This window comes from Colobus angolensis, unplaced genomic scaffold, assembly GCF_000951035.1.
Source record: "Colobus angolensis palliatus isolate OR3802 unplaced genomic scaffold, Cang.pa_1.0 Scaffold197, whole genome shotgun sequence".
NCBI classification, from domain to species: Eukaryota; Metazoa; Chordata; class Mammalia; order Primates; family Cercopithecidae; genus Colobus; species Colobus angolensis.
In genome coordinates this window covers 282,714-305,186 of record NW_012115121.1, presented here as the reverse complement: position 1 = coordinate 305,186, position 22,473 = coordinate 282,714, and the positions used below count along the sequence as shown (strand labels likewise).

At 36.9% G+C, this 22,473-nt stretch overlaps 1 long non-coding RNA gene across 1 annotated transcript in view; it reads left to right on the top strand.

Annotated features, from left to right (window-relative positions):
* LOC105510991 overlaps window positions 1-19,433 on the top strand; it is a 31,537-nt gene extending 12,104 nt beyond the window's left edge. Inside the window, exon 3 of the long non-coding RNA XR_001001656.1 lies at window positions 19,389-19,433. This is a non-coding gene — a long non-coding RNA (uncharacterized LOC105510991). The remainder of the gene's footprint in view (window positions 1-19,388) is intronic.
* The last annotated feature ends 3,040 nt before the right edge of the window (window positions 19,434-22,473 follow it).

Genomic DNA, 22,473 nt, shown 5'->3' with positions numbered 1-22,473 from the left:
CCTATTGAGTACCTGGAAAGTCTTCCTAAGAAGGATGGGAACAAACAAGCCCAGACTGTGAAGACTGCAATAAATACCTAACTCTTTAATGCCCAGATACTGATGAACATCAACAAACATTACAACCATCCAGGAAAACATGACCTCACTAAATGAACTAATTAAGGCACCAGGGACCATTCCTGGAGAAACAGCAGAGAATTGAAAATAGGTATGTTGAGCAAAGTCAAAGAAATTCAAGATAAAACAGAGAAGAAATTCAGAATTCTATCAGAGAAATTCAACAAAGAGATTGAAATGATTAAAAAGGATCAGGCAGAAATTCTGGAGTTGGAAATGCAATTGAAACACTGAAGAATGCATCAGAGTCTCTTAATAGCAGAATTGATCAAGCAGAAGAAAGAATTAGTGAGCTTGAAGACAGGTTATTTAAAAATACAGTGAGAGGAGACAAAAGAAAAAAGAATAAAAAAGAATGAAGCACACCTACAAGATCCAGGAAATAACCTCAAAAGCACAATTTTAAGAGTTCTTGGCCATAAAGAGGAAGTGGAGAAAGAGATAGGGGAAGAAAGTTTATTTAAAAGGATAATAACAGAGAACTTCCTAAACCTAGAGAAAGACCTAGAGAAACCTAAAGAAAAACCTCACCCAAGCAGATTTAACCCAAAGAAGCCTACCTCAAAACATTTAATAATGAAGCTCCCAAACCTCAAAGATAAAGAAAGGATCCTTAAAGCAGCAAGAGAAAATAAACAAATAACATACAATGGAGCTCCAATATATTTGACAGCAGACTTTTCAGTGGAAACCTTGCAGGCCAGGAGAGAGTAGCATGACATACTTACAATGCTGACAGAAAAAACTTTTACCGTAGAATAGTATATACAGTGAAAATATCCTTCAAATATGAAGGAGAAATAAGGACATTTCTAGAAAAACAAAAGCAGAGGGATTTAATCTACACCAGACCTGTCCTATGAGAAATGCTAAAGGGAATACTCCAATCAAAAAGAAAAGAACATTAATGAGTGATAAGTAATTACCTGAAGGTACAAAACTCACTGGCAATAGTAACTACTCAGAAATACACAAAATATTATAACATTGAAACTGAAGTATGTAAACTACTCTTAAGTAGGAAGTCTAAAAGGTGAACCAATCAAAAATATTAACTACAATGACTTTTCAAGTCATAGTACAATAAGAATACATAGAAACAACAAAAAGTTAAGAAGTGATGGGGTGAATTTGAAGTATAGAGTTTTTATTAGTTCTTATTTTGCTTATTTTTTTGTTTATGCATACAGTGTTATGTTCTTATCAGCTTAAAATATTGGATTATAAGATAGCATTTGCAAGCCTCATAGTAACCTCAAACCAAAAAACATACAACAAATACACACACAAAAAAAGCAAGAAATTAAATCATACCAGCAGAGAAAATCACCTTCACTAAAAGGAAGACAGGAAAGAAAGAAAGAAGAAAGAGAAGACTGCAAAACAACCAGAAAACAGATAATGAAATGGCAGGAATAAGTACTTTCTTATCAATAGTAACATTAATGTAAATGGACTAAGCTCTCCAATCAAAAGATGTGAAATGGCTGAATGGATTTAAAAAAGACCCAGTGATCTGTTGCCTACAAGATACACACTTCACCTAAAAAGACACACACAGACTGAAAATAAAGGGATGGAAAAAGATACTCCATGCCAATGGAGACCAAAAAAAGAACAGGAGTAGCTATACATATATCAGACAAAACAGATTTCAAGACAAAAACTATACAGACAGACAGAAAAGATAAATGATGAAGAGGTCAATTCAGCAAGAGGATATAACAATTTTAAATATCAAGTGTCCAGATATATAAAGCAAATATTATTAGAGCTAAAGAAAGAGATAGACTCCAATACAATAATAACTAGAAACTTCAACGTCCCACTTTCAGCATTGGACAGATCTTGCAGACAGAAAACCAACAAAGAAACATTGAACTTAATCTGCACCTAATCTGTGCTACAGACCAAACGGACCTAATAGATGTTTACATAACATTTCATCCAATGGCTACAGCATACACATTCTTTTTCTCAGCATATGGATAATTCTCAAGGATAGACTGTATGTTAGGTCACAAAACAAGTCTTAAAATATTTAAAAATATTGAAATAATATTAAGCATTTTCTCTGACTACAATGAAATAAAACTAGAAATCAATAACAAGAAGAATTTTGGAGACTACACAAACACATAAAAAGTAAACAGTAGCCTCCTGAATGATCTGGGGGTCAATGAAGAAATTAAGAGGGAAATTAAAAAATTTCCTGAAACAAATGATAATGGCAATATGACACACTAAAACCTGTAGGATAGAGCAAAAGCAGTACTAAGAGGGAATTTTGTAGCTATAAATGCCTACATCAAAAAAGAAGAAAAACTTCAAATAAACAACCTAATGATGCATCCCAAAGAATTAGAAAGGCAAGAGCAAACCAAATCCAAAATTAGTAGAATAAAATAAGTAATAAAGATAAGAGGTTAGATAAATGAAATTGAAATGAATACAATACAAAAGATCAATGAAACAAAAGTTGGTTTTTGGAAAAGATATACAAAATTGACAAATCTATAGCCAGACTAACTAAGAAAAAAAGAAAGAAGACCCAAATAATTAAAATCAGAAAGGAAAAAGGAGACATTACAACTGATACTGCAGAAATTCACAAGATCATTAGTGGCTACTATGTGCAACTACATGCCAATAAGTTGGAAAATCTAGAAGTAATGGATAAGTTCTTGGATACATACAGCCTACCAAGACTGAATCATGAAGAAATCCAAAACCCGACCAGATCAACAACAAAAAACAAGATTGAAGACATAACAAAACTTTCCCAGCAAACAAAAGCTTGCGCCACAATGGCTTCACTGCTGAATTCCACCAAACATTTAAAGAAGAACTAATAGCAATCCTATTCAAACTATTCTGAAAAGCCAAACTTACTCTATGAGGCCAGTATTACCCTTATACAAAAAGCAGAAAAAGACATTACAAAAGGAAATTGCAGGCTAGTATCTCTGATGAATATTGATGCAAAAATCCTCAATAAAATACTAACAAACTATAGCAAACTGAATTTAACAACACGTGAAAAAGATCATTTATTATGACCAAGTGGAATTCTTCCCACTTGGATGCAAGGATGTTTCATCATACACAAATCAATCAATGTGATATATCATATCCCAGAATGAAGGACAAAAACCATATGATCAATGATCATTTCAGTGTATGCTAAAAAAGCATGTGATAAAATTCAACATCTCTTTATTATGAAAACCTTCAACAAAACTGGATATAGAAGGAACATATGTCAACATAATAAAAGCCATATATGAGGCCCCATAACTAGTATCATGCTGAATGGGAAAGAACTGATGGCCTTTCCTTTAAGATCTAGAACACAAGGATGCCTACTTTCTCCTACTGTTATTCAACACAGTACTGGAAGTCTTGCTAGAGTGATTAGATAAGAAAAATAAATCAAAAGCATCCAAATTGAAAAATGAGTTGAATTATCTTTATTTGTAGATGATATAATCTTATATTTGGAATAACCTAGAGACTCCATCAAAAAATGATAAGAACTGATAAATTCAGTAACACTGCAGGATACAAAATCAATACACAAGAATCAGTAGCATTTTTGTAAACTACTGATAAGTTTTTTTATAAGCTAACAGCAAACAATCTGAAAAAGAAATCAAAAAAGTAATTTCATTTACAATAGCTACAAATAAAAATAAAATATCTAGTAATTAATCAAAGAGGTGAAAGATCTCCATAATAAAAACTATAAAACACTGAAGCAAGAAATTGAAGAGGACACCAAAACTTGAAAAGAAATTTTATGTTCATGGATTGGAAATCAATATTGTTAAAACGTTCATACTATCCAAAGCACTCTATAGATTCAACGCAATTCCTATCAAAATACCACTGACATTCTTCACAGAAGTAAAAAAAAAATCATAAAATTTATATGGAACCGTGAAAGACCCAGAATAGCCAACCATATTATAAGCAAAAAGAACAAACCTGGAGGAATCATATTACCTGACTTCAAATTATACCACAGAGCTATAGTAACCAAAGCAACATGGTACTGGCATAAAAACAGACACATAAATCAGTGGAACAGAATAAAGAGCCCAGAAATTAACCTATATATCTGCAATGAACTCATATTTGACAAAGGTGCCAAGAACATACACTCAGGAAATGATGCTGGGAAAACTGGATATTCATATGCAGAAGAATGAAACTAGACCCCATATCCTGTGCCGTATATGAAAATCAAATCAAGATGGATTGGAGACTTAAATCTAAGACCTCAAAGTATAAAACTGCTAAATGAAAACACTGGGGGGAGTCTCCAGGACATAAGAGTGGGCAAAGATTTCTTGAGTAATACCCTACAAGCATAGGCAACCAAAGCAAACATGGACAAATGGGATCACATCAAGTTGAAAAGCTTCTGCACAGCAAGGGAAATAATCAGTAAAGTGAGGAGACAACCCACAGAATGGGAGAAAAAAATCTGTAAACCACCTATCAGACAAGAAATTAATAACCAGAATGTATGAGGAGCTCAAACAACTCTATAGGAAAAAATACAATAATCTGATTTTAAAATGGTCAAAAAATCTTAATAGACACTTCTCAAGAGAAGATGTACAAATGGAAAACAGATATAGGAAAAGGTGCTCAACATCACTGATCATCAGACAAATGAAAATCAAAACTTCACTGAGCTATCATTGCACACCAATTAAAAGGGCTCCTATCCAAAGACGGGCAATAACAAATGCTGGCAAGGATTTGGAAAAAAGGGAACACTTGTACACTGTTGGTAGGAATGTAAATTAGTACAGCCACTATGAAGAACAGCTGGAAGTTCCTCAAAAGCTAAAAATTGAGCTACCACATTACTCAGCAATCCTATTCCTAAGTATATACCCAAAAGAAAGGAAATCAATATATCAAAGAGATATCTGTACTCCCCTGTTTTTTGCAGCACTGTTTACAATAGCCAAGATTTGGAAGCAACGTAAGTGTCTACCAGTGAATAAAGAAAATATGGTGCGTATATACAATGGAATACTATGCAGCCATAAAAAAGAATAAGATCCTGTCATTTTCAACAACATGGTTGGAACTGTAAGTCATTGTGTTAAGTGAAATAAGTCAGGCACAGAAAGTCAAACTTCACATATTCTCACTTACTTGTGGGATCTAAAAATCAAAACAATTGAACTCATTGGAAGTTCAATTGCAAATGGTAGTGGGGGTATTGGGGGTAATTGAGGAAGGCTAATGGGTACAATATAGAGTTAGAAAACATGAATATGACCTATTTGCTAGCACAACAGGGTGACTATAGTAAAAATGATTTAATTGTATATTTTTAAATAACTAAAATAATATAATCAGCTCTTTTGAAACACAAAGGCTAGATAAAAGGTGATGGATACCCCATTTATTTTGATGTGATTATTAAGAATTGCATGCCTGTATCAAAATATCTCATATCACCCATAAATATATATATCCACTGTGTACCCACAAAAAATTTAAAAAAACTCTAATTAAAAACAAACAAAAAATGAAGTGTGCCTTCGGGCTGTGAGAAAGAATCTTGAGAACTCATGGTGGGTCATTTGAGTATGTGAGTATCAAGAAAAACCAGATAAAAACCAACATTTTAACCCTTTTGCATAAGTTTTTTTTTAAAGATTCTTTCTATAGAAGATCCTTAGAAAAGGGTTATTTAGTTGTGCTGCTGCATTAGTAGTAGAAAATAACAATTGATGACAGTGTTAGGTGCTGTTTGTGAAAGGCAGTGAGACAATTACTTTAAATGCAGCACTCTAAACAAGAACCCTATGATAATACTAATAAAAAGCCTATGATAATACTAGGGTATTGTTATCCTATGTGAGCAGAAGAATGCGACTGAAGCTTCGAATAGTAAGGGATTTGCCTGTGGTCACATCACTCATAGGAAACAGAAGTGGAGCCAGAACTTGGGAAGTTTTATCCAAAGTCAGGCCCTTAGCTCTTCTAGCTACATCTAGCTGCTTTTTGTGAGTTAGCACGTGGGGAGGTAGAACATTTTCCCATAGCTGGTGGGCTGTGATCCACTATTTGCTGAACACTTGCTCTATGTAGAGTACTGGAACTCATAAACTCAAACATGTTTAAAAAATAGTCCACAAAATAACATGGAATAAAATTTAATTTAAACAAAACTTAATTTATATAATTTAATATATGTATGGTGGTGGGCTGAAAAGACCAAAGACAGACATTCCTTATTTTGGTGGACAAAAATTATTTTCTCAGAATTTTGAAATTTCTGGTCAGGGAGGAGACTTCAATCTGAGAGTCTTTAGCAGTGGCAATAAGGATGCATAATGGTCTCTTCCCACCTCTACCGGTAAAGTTATTTCGGGAAACCATGAGGGGCTTTTAGTGGTGGATTCCACCTTACAGTTAGTGGTTTGGGAACCTAGAAAATAATATAACCTCAGGAAATTTCAGATTTGGGAATTGAATTTATTTATTTAATGGATCGAATTACACTGAGTTTCAATGCACATATACATTAGATATATATGTAAAAAAATGAACCTTGATCCCTACCTCACACCATACTGAAAAAGTAATTCTAGATGGATTATAGAACTAAATGTGAAATGAAAAGCAATAAAACTTATAGAACAGAACATAGGAAATTATCTTGGTAACTTTTGAGTTGAAAAAGATTTTTTAAACAGGATACAAAAAATACAATAAAGGAAGATTGACATACTGAACTTCAGTAAAATTAAAAACTTCTGTCATTCAAGACATCAATAAGTGATTTAGAAAGCAAGTCACAAAATGGGAGGATATATTTGCAATGCATAGAACTCACAAAGGACTCATAGTCAGAATATTTAAGGAACTTCTATATGTCAATAAGAAAAAGACATTTCGGTAGAAAATGTGCAAAAGACTTAGCAGGGAAGTTATAAAAGAAGATATCCAGTAGCTAATAAATATTAAAACTTATCAGGGAAATACAGATGTGATTTCACTGTATCCTCATCAGAATGACTAATATTAAAAGGACTGACCATAACAAGGCATGGCAAGGATGTACAGTAACTTACACTTCTGGTGAGATTGTAAGTTGGTACCCCTGCTTTAGAGAACAGTTTGACAGTATCTCCTAAACTAGAACATACATATATGCTACACCAAATGATTTCAATTTTAGGTATGTAACTAATAGAAATGCATTAATATGTTTTTATAAAAAAATATTCATAGCAGCATTATTCATACTATCCCCAAACTGGAAGCAACCCATTGTTCATCAACAGGAAAATGGAGAAATGAATTATTGTATATTCAGACAATGGTATACAATGGAGCAATGAAAAGAAGTGTACTGCAGATACATGCAGCAAAATGGATGAATCACCATAAATGTAATGCTGCTTGAGAAAGGTCACACACAAAAGAATACATACTATAAGGTTTCATTTATATGAAATCCAAAGATAGGCAAAACTTACTAATGGTAACGGTAATAGAAATTGTGGCAGTGTTTATATGAGCACAGTGTAATTTCACCTAGTCTGACTATATTTATATTTTTATACAATATAAAAGATGTCACCTTTCCTCTGAAGCTTTACCTGATATTTTCCTTCTGTAATTACAAGGATATATTATTTGTGTTTCTATTTAGCATTTACATAATTCTGTCTTGCTTCATGATTAGCTTTTTAAAGAGTGTCTGCTTTTCAAAAGAAGACATACATGGAGCCAGAGCCAACAAGCATATGAAGAAAAGTACAATATCACTGATCATTAGAGTAATGCAAATTACAACCACAATGAGACACCATGTCACACTAGTCAGAATGGCTGTTATTAAAAAGTCAAAAGAAGATGACAGATGCTGGAGAGGTTGTGGAGAAAAGGGAACACTTATACACTGTTGGTGGTAATGTAAATTAGTTCAACCATTGTGGAAAGCAGTGTGGTGATTCCTCAAAGAGCTGAAGACAGAACTACCGTTTGATCCAGCAATCCCATTATTGGGTGTATACTCACAGGAATATAAATCATTCTACCATAAGGACAAATGCAACAAATGTTCATTGCAGCACTATTCACAATAGTGAAGACTTGGAATCAACCTAAATGCCCATCAGTGACAGACTGGTTAAAGGCAATGTGGTATATATACACCATGGAATACTATACAGCCATAACAAAGAATGAGATCATATCTTTCATGGGAACATAGATGGAGCTGGAGGCTCTTTTCCTAAGCAAACTAACCTGGGAACAGAAAACCAAATGCCACATGTTCTCACTTATAAGTGGGAGCCAAATGATGAGAACTTATGAACACAAAGAAGGAAACAACAGACACTGGTGTCTACTTGAGGGTGGAAGGTGGGAGGAGGGAGAGGAGCAGAAAAGATAACTATTGCAAACTGGATTTAATACCTGGGTCATGAAATAATCTGTACAACAAACCCCTGTGACACGAGTTTACCTATGTAATAAACCTTCACATGTACCCCCGAACCTAAAATAAAAGTTTAAAAAAAAGTCTGTTTCGTTCTTCTATTACTAACTCCATTCCGTTATGTGCATATGTACTCACACACTATCCCCATTTCAATAAATACGTTCAGATAGCGATAAAGAAGACAAAGTTGAGAGTATGTAAGAATAGTACCAATAAAGTTTTACAATTAATCTTTTTAGTGAGTATAGCATACATTAGACCCTCCTTATCCATAGGGGATATATTCCAAGACCCCAGTGGGTGCCTGAAACCATAGATAGTACCAAACCCTACATAGACTATGTTTCTTCATGCACACATACCTGTGATAAAGACTCATTTGTAAATTAGGCACAGTAAGAGATTAACAACTATAACTAATCATAAAATACAACAATTATAACAATATACTGTAATAAAAGTTATGTGAACCTGATCCCTTGTTTGTTCTGTGTCTCAGAATTTTATTTTGTACTGCACTGTGGGTAACTGAAACCATGGAAAGCAAAACCAGAAGTAAGAAGGGCACTTCTTTATGCATAAAAATGCATAAATCCTAGGTGTAAAGATCAATTAATTTTCACAAATTGAACAACCCCAATGTAATAAATACACAGATTAAGATATCAAACTTTTGCAGTACCCCAGCCATTACAGATCCAAAAGTAACAGACATTTCCAAATTACAAATTATTGGGGCTATTTTTCAGAAGTAAGACAGACCCCCACCCAGACTTTGATTCCAGTATCAAGACTGACGACACCACACACATTCCAAGAAGTGATGAGAAGGTTTATTGCATAGTGAGACTTTCAAGGAGAATATGGTAGGCCTCCCACACTGGTCTGAAAATGGTTTGGAGAGAGCAAGAAAACGAGACTGGCCTAAGGTGGTTGGGGTGGGGCCAGGGTGAGTGTTTCTTCATGCAGAAAGGTGTTTGCAGGGTCTCAACCACGCACTGTTATCAAAGAAGGGAGCACCAAGATTTTTTAATCAATTTGGTCAGATGTGTGGCAGAAGGGAAGAAGGAAGGGCATGGTTTTAAAAATATCCACAATCTAACATCAAAACTTAGAATCAGACTTTTTAATCTTTATTAATTTATTTAATTTTAATTTTATTTCATTTTATTTTGAGACAGGGTCTCCCTCTGTCTCCCAGGCCAGAGTGCAGTGGCATGATCATGGTTCACTGCAGCCTCAACCTCCTGGGCTGAAGTGATCCTCCTGCCTCAGCCTCCCAAGTACCTGGGACCACAGGCGCATGCCAGTACGTGTGGCTAATTTTTGTATTTTTTGTAGAGACAGAGTTTTGCCATATTGCCCAGGCTGGTCTTGGACTCTTGGTTTAAAGCAATCTGCTCACCTCAGCCTCCCAAAATGTTGGCGTTACAGGCATGAGCCACTGTGCCCAACTAGACTTTTTATTACACAAACACAACCAACGTTAATTTCTTGCTCATGCTTCATGTCCAAGATGGTTTGGGTGGGGGCTCTGGTCCATATCATCTTTACTCTAGATTGTCAGAGAAACTATTCTCTCGAGTATTGCTGACTTTCTAGCAGAGAAAAATGAAAAAATAGCCAGTTTCATGAAAGATCTTAAAGCTTCTGCCCAGAAGTGACATGTGTCAATTGTACTTATATTTATTCACCAAAGCAAGCCACATAACTCTGCTGGATACAACAAGGGAAGAAATGTGCGATCCACCATGTGTTTAGAAGGAGGAGCACCATGGTGGAAAGATTATCCTAACACAAAAATATAAAAATAAAATATAAAATAGAAGGAAGAGCACCAGAGAAAACAGTGAACAACACTGTTGTCTACCCCAGGTTAATGTTAAAGGTAGAGTAGGGCATTGACAGGTGAAGAAAATAACACTGTTGAAATGGAAGAATTAACATGAGTAAAGATGTGAAGGGTACGTGGTAAGGCCCAACCAGAGTGCCTAAAATGGACACATGGAAATGAGCTTAGAAAGCCTTGAACATTGAGTATTTTGAATTTATAACATGCGATGGCAGAAATAATTTTTAGAGTATTAAAAAGTGCTTTCAGTAAGGTGATTTAGATATAGTAAATAAGAAATTGGAATTCTATTATAATAGAGGAGAGAGAATGGAGGTCTAAACTAGACAGTGGCAGTGGGGATGAAAAAGTGGAGGCTGTACCTCTGGAGGTCCAACTGGATATGAGATGAGAATAAATAGTGATAATTATTCCATTTTCTTCTGCCTTGGTTGACTGGAAGAATGATGGTGACATGTCATAGGGCACAAAGAACCAACCGGGGTAAATTAATGTTTGCTTCTGAAAATGCTGAGTTTAAGGTGATGGAAGTACAAGGAATAGAGACTCAAAAACTATTGTATAACACCTAAGAACAGAACCAAAACTGGAGTCATAGATGCTAAAATCAACATCCAATAGGTGACTTTTGAAGCCATGGAACTGGATGAGGTTGCCCAATGAGAGAGACTACAGAGTTAGAAGAAAAAAAACACTGGCTGGGTACGGAGGCTCACACCTGTAACCCCAGCACTTTGGGAGGCTGAGGTGGGCGGATTACCTGAGGTCAGGAGTTCAAGACCAGCCTGACCAACATGGAGAAATCCTGTCTCTACTAAAAATACAAAAAATTAGCCTGACGTGGTTGTGCATACCTGTCATTTCAGCTCCTGGGAGGCTGAGGTAGGAGAATTGCTTGAACCTAAGAGGCAGAAGTTGCAGTGAGCCGACATCACACCATTGCACTCCAGCCTGGGCAACAAGAGCAAAACTCCATCTCAAAAAAAAAGAGAAAAAGGTTGAAGATGGAACTTTAGTGAACACTCACATCTGGGGACCATGCTGATCATATAAAAGCTAATAAAGAAAACAAAAGAAGAGTCTGTCTGAGACAGGAAAAGAGCACAAGCTTCATGAGGAGAGATTCAAGGGAAAAAAAAAAAAAAAGGAGTGGTTCACAGTGGCAAATGCTGCCAAGGGGACACATAGGAGGAACTGTGTCCGAATGTAAGATGAGACCTGTCAGTGGTCCTCTGACCTTATATGCATTGAATCAGCCTGAGAAAGGGGCCAACACAGAGGAAAACAGCTGAGTGAGACAGAATCTGGAGAGAAAAGCACACATCCCTGCCTCTAGCTGGGCTTGAAGCAAGATCTGAGTGTTCACTTTTCCGTTATGTGACCCAATCAACTCCCTCTATTAAAACTAGTCAGAGTTTAGTATTCCATCATTTGCAACTAAGAGTCCTAATACATAACATCACTTAAAGCCATGTACACATCTTTGTATATCATAGGTGGGATTTTAAAGAACAAACATTTGTTGAAATCTGTGAAGTCGTGACAAGGAGAAGGAAATTCAGAATAGAATTGAATTGAACATTTGTCTTTCCTTAAATTATTAATGGTTTCACTATATGAATAGCAAAAATGTTGCAATAAGGTAAACATCAACTTTTGAATTATCAGTGTAGAGTCTTCTTTGAGATACAGTTATGGAGATAATTAGTTGTTGTTTTCCTCAGCCTTTAAAAAAAATGACATTGCCACAAACAAAAGGATCGTATCTTTGATCTTTTTTAAAGGAAAAAATTTCCATCTTTATGATATAACTGCAAGGTCCCAAGATCTAAAAGGATCTTTACCCATACGGGCTGCATGGGCTGGTCTTCCTTATTTGTTTTTGGATTAGTTTCCAATTGACATCAAACACAGCAGCAAGACCCTTTTCTCTTTTGTGTTACAAGCAGCATCAATTTGTGAATTGTAAATACCCAAACTCTCTCCTGAAGATTTAGCTTAACTAAATTGTCCCCGGGCAAGAGATGAGGAATTCATCCTCTACTTGCAGGATTAAGAAAAAAATTAACTTTCAAAAGGAGCAGGAAGAAGCTTGTCCACAATAAATCACTAGCAAGCAAGTGTTCTGAAAGGGAAAAGGTTGATATTAATAGAGGCAGCATTTTTCTTTCAGTAGAAAAGTTCTTTCAGTGAATTTGGAACTGACAGCCTTCAAAACTAAGGAAGTTAAGGATTAGAATGGCACAAATTTAAGAAGAAATATTACTGTGTTTTATATACTTGAAGATGTTTCTTCCTCTAACTGGGAGGTAGTTACATTCAAATGTCCAAATTGTCTACAGCATTTGTAAACTCCACATATCTAAGGCTACAGTTCACTTTTTGTATATATGTAAAGGAGTTTGGCTGATCCATTTAATTATCAATGGGAATAAAAGTATCAATGGGGATACAAATGTGGCTTGATAAAGAGATGGTCTTTAGATTCGGCATATAATTATACAGAAAATTTCTTAATGCATTATCATATATTAGAGAGAAAAAGGCAATGGCCCGGGGGTCAGAAGACTGGTTGCTTTACTGTTACCAAATTAGAAACTTGGATAAATTAGCTAATCTCTCAGGATCTCAATTTCCTCATCTGTTACAGGTTATTGGGGAAGATTCTATTGAGACTTTGGCTGACATTTTAGCTACTATTGCTATGTAACAAATTATCCCAAATTTACTGGCATAAAACAACATTTTATCATACAAATGCATTCTATGGGTTTGATATTCCGACAGGGCTCAGCTGGGCAATTTTTTTGCTTCTTGGGGCAATTGCCAAGGTCTTCTCAGTTGGCAAATGAGATGGTCCAAAGAGTTCAAGACAGCTTCACTTACCTTTCTTGGCAGAGATGAGCTCAGTCTGTCAACTGGAGTGCCTGTGCATGGCTTCTCTAGCATCGTGGCCTCTCTGACTTGCAGATTTTAGGGTGGTCATACCTGTTACATTGCAGCTGACTTCTCCCACAGCAAGCACCCCAAAAGAACCACATGGTTCCAACACAGCAACCTTAGAAGTCACACACCATTCTTGCTGCTCTCTGTTCATTGCAAGGCTGCTCAGATTTAAGGGCAAAGAATATCAATTTGAACTTTTGATGAGAACAACATCAAAGAATTTTACATCCGCATTTTAAAACCACCACACCTAGGGATAAGGTTCCAGATGTTATATCTCATCATCATTCTCCGACACACTATGTCCACTCCTGTATTTCATTCGTTCATTCATTCATTTATCAAATATTTTACTTCATACTCTGGGTCAGGAATAGTGGGTAGCCTATCAAAAAATTGACTGGCAAAGCAGAAACATAATCTCTGCTGTCACATAGTTTATGGTCCAATGCAGGACACATATATTAATCAAACACAGGCAAATATACAATTATAAAATCTACTACAAGGAAAGGCACAGGGATCCCTGGGTACACAGCAGAGAGACCTGGCTCAATTGAGGTAAAGGGGAGGCTTGCCTGTGGAAGGAATGTCCACTTTCAAGTATAAAGAATGGATTGGAGCTGGGTAGGTGAAGAGTATCAATACTGACCCTAAATCTTGGTCTCCTAATTTAGAAGAACCCATTGTTTCCACCCGACTTCTTAGCAGTCATTCATTTCAGAAGGTATTGATATTTGATACTGAATATGTAGCCTCTGATTATTTGTTCTTGCCTTCTTGGACCTCTACTAGCTCCCTACTGTTAGCTGAAGAAAATCAGTAAGTTGAGTATGACACCGAAAGCCCTTCATGTGCCGGCTTCATCCTAACTTCTGGCCTCATTTCCTCCATCCATTTTGGATTCCATGCTCCAGCTACACCAGCTTGCTTGCTATTCTCAGAGCATGCATTAATTTTCATGCCTCTGCACTTTTATTCTCACTGACCTCTCTTTCTGAGATATGTTTCCTCCTTGTCTCCACCATTAAAATGCTATAATCTTTGCAGGTCTTGATCAAGTGCCACTCCATTGTGAAGGCTTTCCTGATTCCAGGGCATAATTACTCTATCCTCAGTGTGTTCTCTATAGCTCTTTACTGATACATCTTTTCAATTCTGCTTTGCTGTCTGTTTCTTCACTCCTACCGGATTTAAAATCCTTGAAGACAGGAACTGTGTATGAAATAGGCCTTGGTCCTGCTAAGTGCCTATCACAGTGTTTTCCACATAGTAAGTGCTCAATACTTGTTTGGAGAATGAAGGAATGAATGAATCATGTATACTTGGCCCTCCCATTTTACTTTCTACTTTCATGGATTCAATCCGGGGTTCTACTTTCATGGATTCAATCAACCACAGATCAAAATATTTTTTAAAGCAAATGAAAAAAATACAACAATTAAAAATAACAGAAACAATATAGTATAACAATTATTTACATAGCATTTACATTGTATTAAGTATTGTAAGTAACCTAGAGATGATTTAAAGTACAAAGGAGGATGTACCTAGGTTATACGCATATACCACTTTTATATAAGGAACTTGAGCATCTTCTGATTTTGGTATATGTGGGGTCCTAATCCTGTCCCCTTCCTGAGGCACAGCTGTATATCATTTTGAAGATTACAGGGCTACCAAGCACAGGGCCATTTGCTACCTTTTTGCATGCTCAGCACTTAATGTCGTGGATGGTGTCCAATATTAATGTTCACTGTAAATAAGCTGGTAGCATTTCATATGTGCATATTTTAAAGACCACTGAACTTACTAGATATTTTTTTACAAAATACTGCTTACATTTTTATGCACTTCCATTAAATTAAGAAACTCTTTGGGGCAGGCATTGTGCTTTCTCTGTATTTGCACCTTTACTCTCCCAGATATTAGTTTTACATATAAATTACTGATGTAAAATAAAAATACTTGTTAGCTGTTTCTTAGATTCAAAAGTTACTCAGATACTCTCACATTTATTGATACATATCACTGTGCTAAGCAATATGGGAATATGGTTCATATATGCATACATAGTAGAATTGTGTAAACATAGTTTGTTATGGATTTGGACATGCTCTGAAGGAAGTGATATATTTTGGGAAGTAATGACCACATCCAGCTATCCAGCAAGTCTTTGATATAACTCAATAATACTTAAGTAGGTCTCAATCTTGTCCTTCAGTATTGCCATTATACAAGTGTTTTAGCTGTCTTTATTTGCATATTGTTTTTATTGTATTTGAAGAGGATGGTAAGAGCAACTCTGGGTGGAGTGGTAGAGCCAGAAGGCTGAAAAGAGAATTGATAGTCATAAAATCTAGACAATTAGAGTCAGAGGGGCTAGAAGATTACAGTAGTGGGTCCAACCTCCCTATTCCACAGACGAGAAAACAGGATCAAGTTCACACACTTGCCTTTGTACCCCATGGTGCTCAATCTTTGGGAGCCTGCAATCAAAAAGAAGACCTCACAGGTGAAAGGAAGCAGTTTACTGGCTGTTTTTCTTTGAAGGGTCTCTTCTGTTTGCACTGTTCCAGAACACACCTGTTGGATTCCTGTCAGAGCTTAGCAAGTGCATGCTTATTTATACCACCAATGACATCATTCATTCATCTTGGAAGCCATAGTGCTCTCCCCCACAGGTTCTCAGCAGTTACTAAGATGTCCCCTGATTTCATTGACCTCTATGTGTCTTCACTCCTTGACCTTTAAGGCTCCCTGGTGCCAGAATGTCTGCAGCTGTAGGATCAAAGACCCTTGGGGGAAAAAATCCATTCTCAAAAAAGAGGAAGATGGGGTGAGTTATTAGGAAAACCAGCTACATGCCCCAGAGCCTTTGTTCATGTGGAAAATGCCTGAACTATATTCTGAGTGTAAACATCAAGCCCTAAGACCGAAACACAGCACAAGTCAGAAACAGAGTTGATATTAAAGCTCAGGTCTCCTGCCTGCCAGTCCAGAGCCACATTCTGTCTGTCTTCTAAAAGAACTTGATGTATCTCATACAAAGTACGTGCTCAATAAATATCTTTGAACTAGATGAATGAATGAGGTGGCATATAATGACAGATACAAATACCGCAAAATTTTCAGGACAAGAGCAAAAGACAAAGAGGTAATTTAAACGTAAAAGACAAGGTTAGACCTTTTAGTGTACGTCCTAGAATTAAATCTAAATTCGGTTTCCAGCTTCCTGGCAAGCAAAGCAAAAAGGGCAATGCACTGGACTTGACCAAGATCTCATTGCATAAGAGACACAGCACTCCAGAGAATCACATGTTTTCCTCACTTTTCTATCTCTAGGAGAAATGAGTCTTGTGGGAAATCTTCTTACTATACCAAAGTGTTGTTTATGTTTTGAGAACATGTGAAGATTCTTCCTTGGTGTACAGCCAAACTGCTTCTTTGCAACAATTTAGTCCCCTTCCCAAGTGTTGATTGTTCAAAAAGAATAACTCCGTTTTGGTTACCATTCCCCTGCTGCCTGCAACTGCTGTTTCCAAACCTCAGCCAAGACCCATTGTTTAAGTGGAACCTCAGAACATTCTCAAAATATTTGGTAAGCACTCTCTAGTTATAGATGTCCTTCCTCTGCTAGTCTTACAAAGCTAGATGCTAGGATATTTTTGCAGTCTATTATACTTAGCACAGTTTATAATCCTTGGCTCTGTTATCTCAGGCACCCCCTTAAGAATCCCTTAACAAATAAAGTAACCTGAGTAGAATAAAGTCCTTGTTGATTGATCTGAGCTTTGCAGTACACTCAGCCCAATCTCACTTTGCAGCTCTCTGCTCTGGCTCCCTCCTGCCCAGGCCATCCATTCTGTTTAGGCATTCTCTGCTATTTATGGCCAAGCTCCATATTTTTCCTCTTGTTTTTCACTATGTCTGTGATAGTGTCCATCTCCATATCTGAAATCATAATTCAACTTTGAGCATATTTTCCTGATATTTGCCAAACAAAGCACGTGAAAGCTTGTACACATTAAATTCACTTGAAACAGTGACACGTATTTCTTTTAGTCCCAGAATGTTATACATTCAATTAACTGGCTCCTTTATTTTATGGGTGAGAGAATGGAAACCTGAAAAAGTAAAATGATTTGCTTTTCAGTCCTTATCCTGGTAAGTATTTAACCTGTTCAAACTACTTTGTAATGTTTACTTTTATATTATCTTTATTTTGTGGACTGGGAGATTTCATTTCCCAATTCATTGCATCTTGACCCCTGGCTGGCATCCTGCATATTCTTGGGTTTTTTTGTTTTTTTTTTTTCTTTTTTTTTTTTGAGACAGAGTTTTGCTCTTATTGCCCAGGCTGAAGTGCAGTGGTGCTATCTCCGCTCACTGCAACCTCTGCCTCCCGAGTTCAAGTGATTCTCCTGCCTCAGCCTCCTGAGTAGCTGGGATTACAGGCGCCCGCCACCATGCCTGGCTAATTTTTGTATTTTTAGTAGAGACAGGTCTTCACCATGTTGGCCAGGCTGGTCTCGAACTCCTGACTTCAGATAATTCACCCACTTTGGCCTCTCAAAGTGCTGGGATTACAGGCATGAGCCACTGTGCCCGGCATGCATACTCTTAATTCTTAATACATTAATGAACTAAGTGAAATTAAAATTATTTTATATTCTATTTCAACCTAAGAAAAAAATGAATGAATTAATCAATTAGGGTCACTTTAAAGTAAAATTGAAATATATTTTGGTCACTTGGGTATTTCAAGGCAGAATTGATAACCTAAATTTTTTCATTTTTCTAAATCATTTTTATGGTTATAACATATCAATTATGAATATCTTTCTTCACCTACCAATTCTGACAAATTTTTCTATTGAAAATATCTATTTTTTAATGCTATGATTTTAAAAAATCATCATAAAGACTCTATCCTCATAGGTAAATTATGTCTTCTAGGATGCCGAATGGGCAATGCAAATCTTATTTTTAAGAAGTAGATTTATAGACTAGAAAAACAATGCAGTCTTTGTAGGAGCTTCTACAAACAGGAGATGTGAGAAGCATTCAAAACAAAGATGGGGTCATCTTTAAAAATATAGGAAGTTTTGATCTTTCTCCTTGCCTAGAGCAAGGTGAAAGGGTAGAGTCTTAAACTAAGTCTGATCTGTATATTTAAATTAAACAACACTTTCAACGTGTATGGGCAAGCAGCAGCATTATTCAAATGGTAAAAAATATAGGCTCCAGATTTTGTAACTATATGAATATATCATTCAAAATAAATACCTTTTTCTCCCTCCTAGGTTTAACTACAGGAAAATGAATCTTTAAAAAGGAATGATTCGATGGTGTAAGAATGCAAATTTGGCAAAGTAATAAAACGCTAGTAATTCTGGACATTTTACATTCTTGCCTATAACTGAAAGTTCTGTACTTCTTTCTAGGGTTGGTATGCTTCCCAGCCTTATAACCACTGATACTTTTGACAGATCTTGGAAAGAGTGACTCATTTATGAAGACGCACAACGTTTAAGAAAACAACCACAGGATAATGAGGGAAAGGTGTGACGACTAGGCTTGTGTTTTGACTAATCTTGGGGAAATGTATAAGCCTTCCAGATATTTGCTAATTTCTCCAGGAGAGAGCATATTTGTCACTGCAAAGTCCATCCAGTTACGGTGAAATGATTTATAGAAGCACTCTTGATTCGTGAGGGCTGACACCTAGCCATTCAACTGCCATAGAGAGCTTAAATCTGTTTGGCAAACCTAGCACAATATCTAGAAACATTGCTTAGATATATAAATCTATCAAGGATACTAGGAATTAACATTTCTGAAGTCATAACCATTTGATTTTTTTTGCAACAGAAACTTCTCACCCCTGCTTGCTCTCGTTCACTGAAGCAAAAGTGTCTCAGTATTTTGTTTTGAAATGGAAAAAAAGTGTTAAGGAGTTGTTCTCTTCTGTCATGTTTGCAGTTATTGCTTGATGGATTCTGCTAACTCCCAGGAGAATCCAAGTGGGAGGACAAGTAGAAGGAACAAAGAGTCCAAAGGCTGGAGCCCTCAGTTCATTGTTTACGGACCATTCCTGCAGTCCCCAGAAGGGGCATGGTAAGTGGACTAGACACCCACTTTCAGGCAGCACTCATCTGGCACCCAGACACTGGAACAGAGATATGAAGCAGAAGCCCAGTTATCTAAACCCAGTGATAAAGGCAGAGATGGAGAAGCAAGAGTGGTTTGATGTAGGAGTCTCAGTATGTTGACTTGAGCCCTTAAACTCTTCTGGCTTTGATTCAGGTCTGTAAACTGGTTGTTAAGGGCTGGGGCAGGTCCATCTGCGTATGGAGTCCAAGCCAAGGTCTACCATATGGGAGGCCTGTAGTGTCACTACAATTGTGCGATTTGCACAAAAGCACCTGGCCAGGCTGAAACCTAGCCCAGAGCTCCTGTTCTCCACACCACGTGCTTCACACAACCTGTGTTGTCTCATCAACAACACCTTTTCATAAATCTGAAAAGATTCCCTATGTGCCCAGAGTGACCTGCCAGGAGGCTCATTTTGGCCCAGGACTCACAATCAGGCAGCTCCCCAAACTTATACTTCTGGAGATAACCCCAAGATATGTTATTCCTACAATCAAAGATATACTTAGGATTCAAAGCAGGAGACTGGTTCATTGTTCGCTGAAACCTATGCCCTGTTGTAAGACCACCTATCACTTGTGGTGTAACATTTGTGTGAATCAGAAAAAGGCAGATACAGCCCTGCACCAGGTTTGGCAATCGTGAGCCAGATTTTAATCCCCACTCTTCCCCTTGGTCAACCTGCACAGTCATACCTGGTGACTCTGCCTATATGTCACTTTAAAAAAATAAATCTGGAAACTATTTTGTAAATTCCAAACTTATATCACATATATTTTTTGTTGTGGAGTGTTAATTTCTTTAATAATGGAAAATCCTTTTTATAACTAAGTTTTAGCATACCTTCGTTTAAAAATATACCAGGACTATTAAAAAAAAAAAAAGGAAATGGACTTGGTCTCTCTCTCTCTCTCTCTTTCTCTTTCATTTCACCTTTGAGAAGGCCCAGCCAAGGAAGAGAAGGGAAGGAGACTGGAGCTGGAGGCTTGCAGGCTTGACACCTTCCACTCCAAATACTGGACCTAACGGAGGCTGCCTGTCATCTCTAATAACTTTTCCTCCAGGAAATGTCATTGCTTCATTGCATTGCAAGAAAATGATGTCATAATATAGGGCCCTGATCCGTTTCCTGACTTTTAACCTGAGTCTCATAACCTTTTTCAGCTGTACTGAACCCAGAGAAAATGAAACACATTGAAATGCGAAGGCCAGCACATCTCATAAAGGCCTTTGAGGCCCCAGGGTGGGGCTAACTTATGCATGTATATTAATGATCAAAATACAGGCTTGTTTGGGTGTCACATCCTGGATATGGCATGGACCCAGTACCTAGGAAATGGAAAGGAAATAGGCTTCAGGATGTGTCTGTAATTTCTTGGCAGAAGCCCTTCCTCTTCCTATATTGGGTTTAATTAGTAGTGACAATGTTAAATTTAATTAGGATGGCTTGCATGTTTTTTCTTCTGATGGTGGTTTTTGTTGCTAAACTCCATGTGAAAATTAAGAATGGTCCCTGAACTAGTATTTGAAATCTTACATACTGCATTTGTGTCTCCACATCTTAGGACTGCTTACAAACCCAGCCCAAATGACATTATGGAGCTATTTCCTGGAATGTCAAGGGCTGAAATTGCCCTGTCAAGAATGAGTCTGTTCTTTCAGGGATTTCAGAAAGCAAGGGCTCAGATTGCATTCTTGCTCTGTTATTATAAGTTTTTCCTGGCAGGAAACCACTGGGTCTCAGATAATTTGCATATATCCAATGAGAGTGATCTACTGTTCTATGGAGGTTTTCAAGATTGCATGACAACACCATGGAAGAATCTCATATGGGGAAAGGGGATTTTTTTCCCCCTTTCCCTAAGCCCCATTTTAAATAGTTTCCTTCCCACAAGCTGATGTGTCCACATTCAAAGAGTTATAAGTAACCCAGCCCATTTTCCTGCCTTGGCCTCTGCCACTAGTTCTATAATATCAACAGCCACACAAAACTGGAAGCAAGTTGTTTAAAGTAAAGGTGCTTATTCCTTCCAGTCTGTAAAACAGACTTCTGTGGCATTTGAAGTCAAGAAATAATCTTTTAGTTCTTCCAGGCAAGGGCATAGCTAAATGACTCCTCATTTCTTGTTAACTGTAAGGGCAAGAAATACCCCCACATATTTAGTGATATCTGAATATAATTTTTAATGTTATACATGGGATTTCAATTAACCTAAAAGACATGGTACTGGACTACTACGCTTGGTACCATAAAAGTTTTGTATCTGTTTGGAATCCTCAGAACTGTGTACAAAAATATTAAAGTGTTCAGATAATGTACTGACACATTTGAAGTCCCTACTTGTGTAATCACCAGACCCAGGACTAGATATTTTATTACTCCATTAAAATGACAAATAAACATATGTTGACTGAAGAGCCAGGGGCTGGGAGGCACTTACAGGACTTCCAAACACCAGCAACCGGACTTCCTTTTATGTCACAGGAACCCAGTGGAGAATGACTCAAGTAACTGCATCATGCTCATATTATTTGAGCATTCCTTCCCATTATTGGGTGCCCTGGTTATTTATTTGCTTACATTTGCTTTCTTATTTACATCCCACTCTGTTCTGAAGAAATTTAAGGTGACCGCTGGGCATTTTATCAAGAGTTGGAGCTCTGGCTGCTATGGCATCAATTGTAGGACCAGCTGTGTGCCTTTGAACATGTCACTTAGCCTCTCTGAATATCGGATTTTTCATCTGTAAAATGAAGGTATTTAACAGTTTCGTGTCTAGAGTGTTATACATAATTGTTTTCCTCAACTTGTTAATTATCAAATGAATGGACTCTATGTAGACTGTTACTCAAAGGCATCCAATAAATGCGTTGCATGACTCTATAACACTACACGCCACTTTTGAGTGCTCAT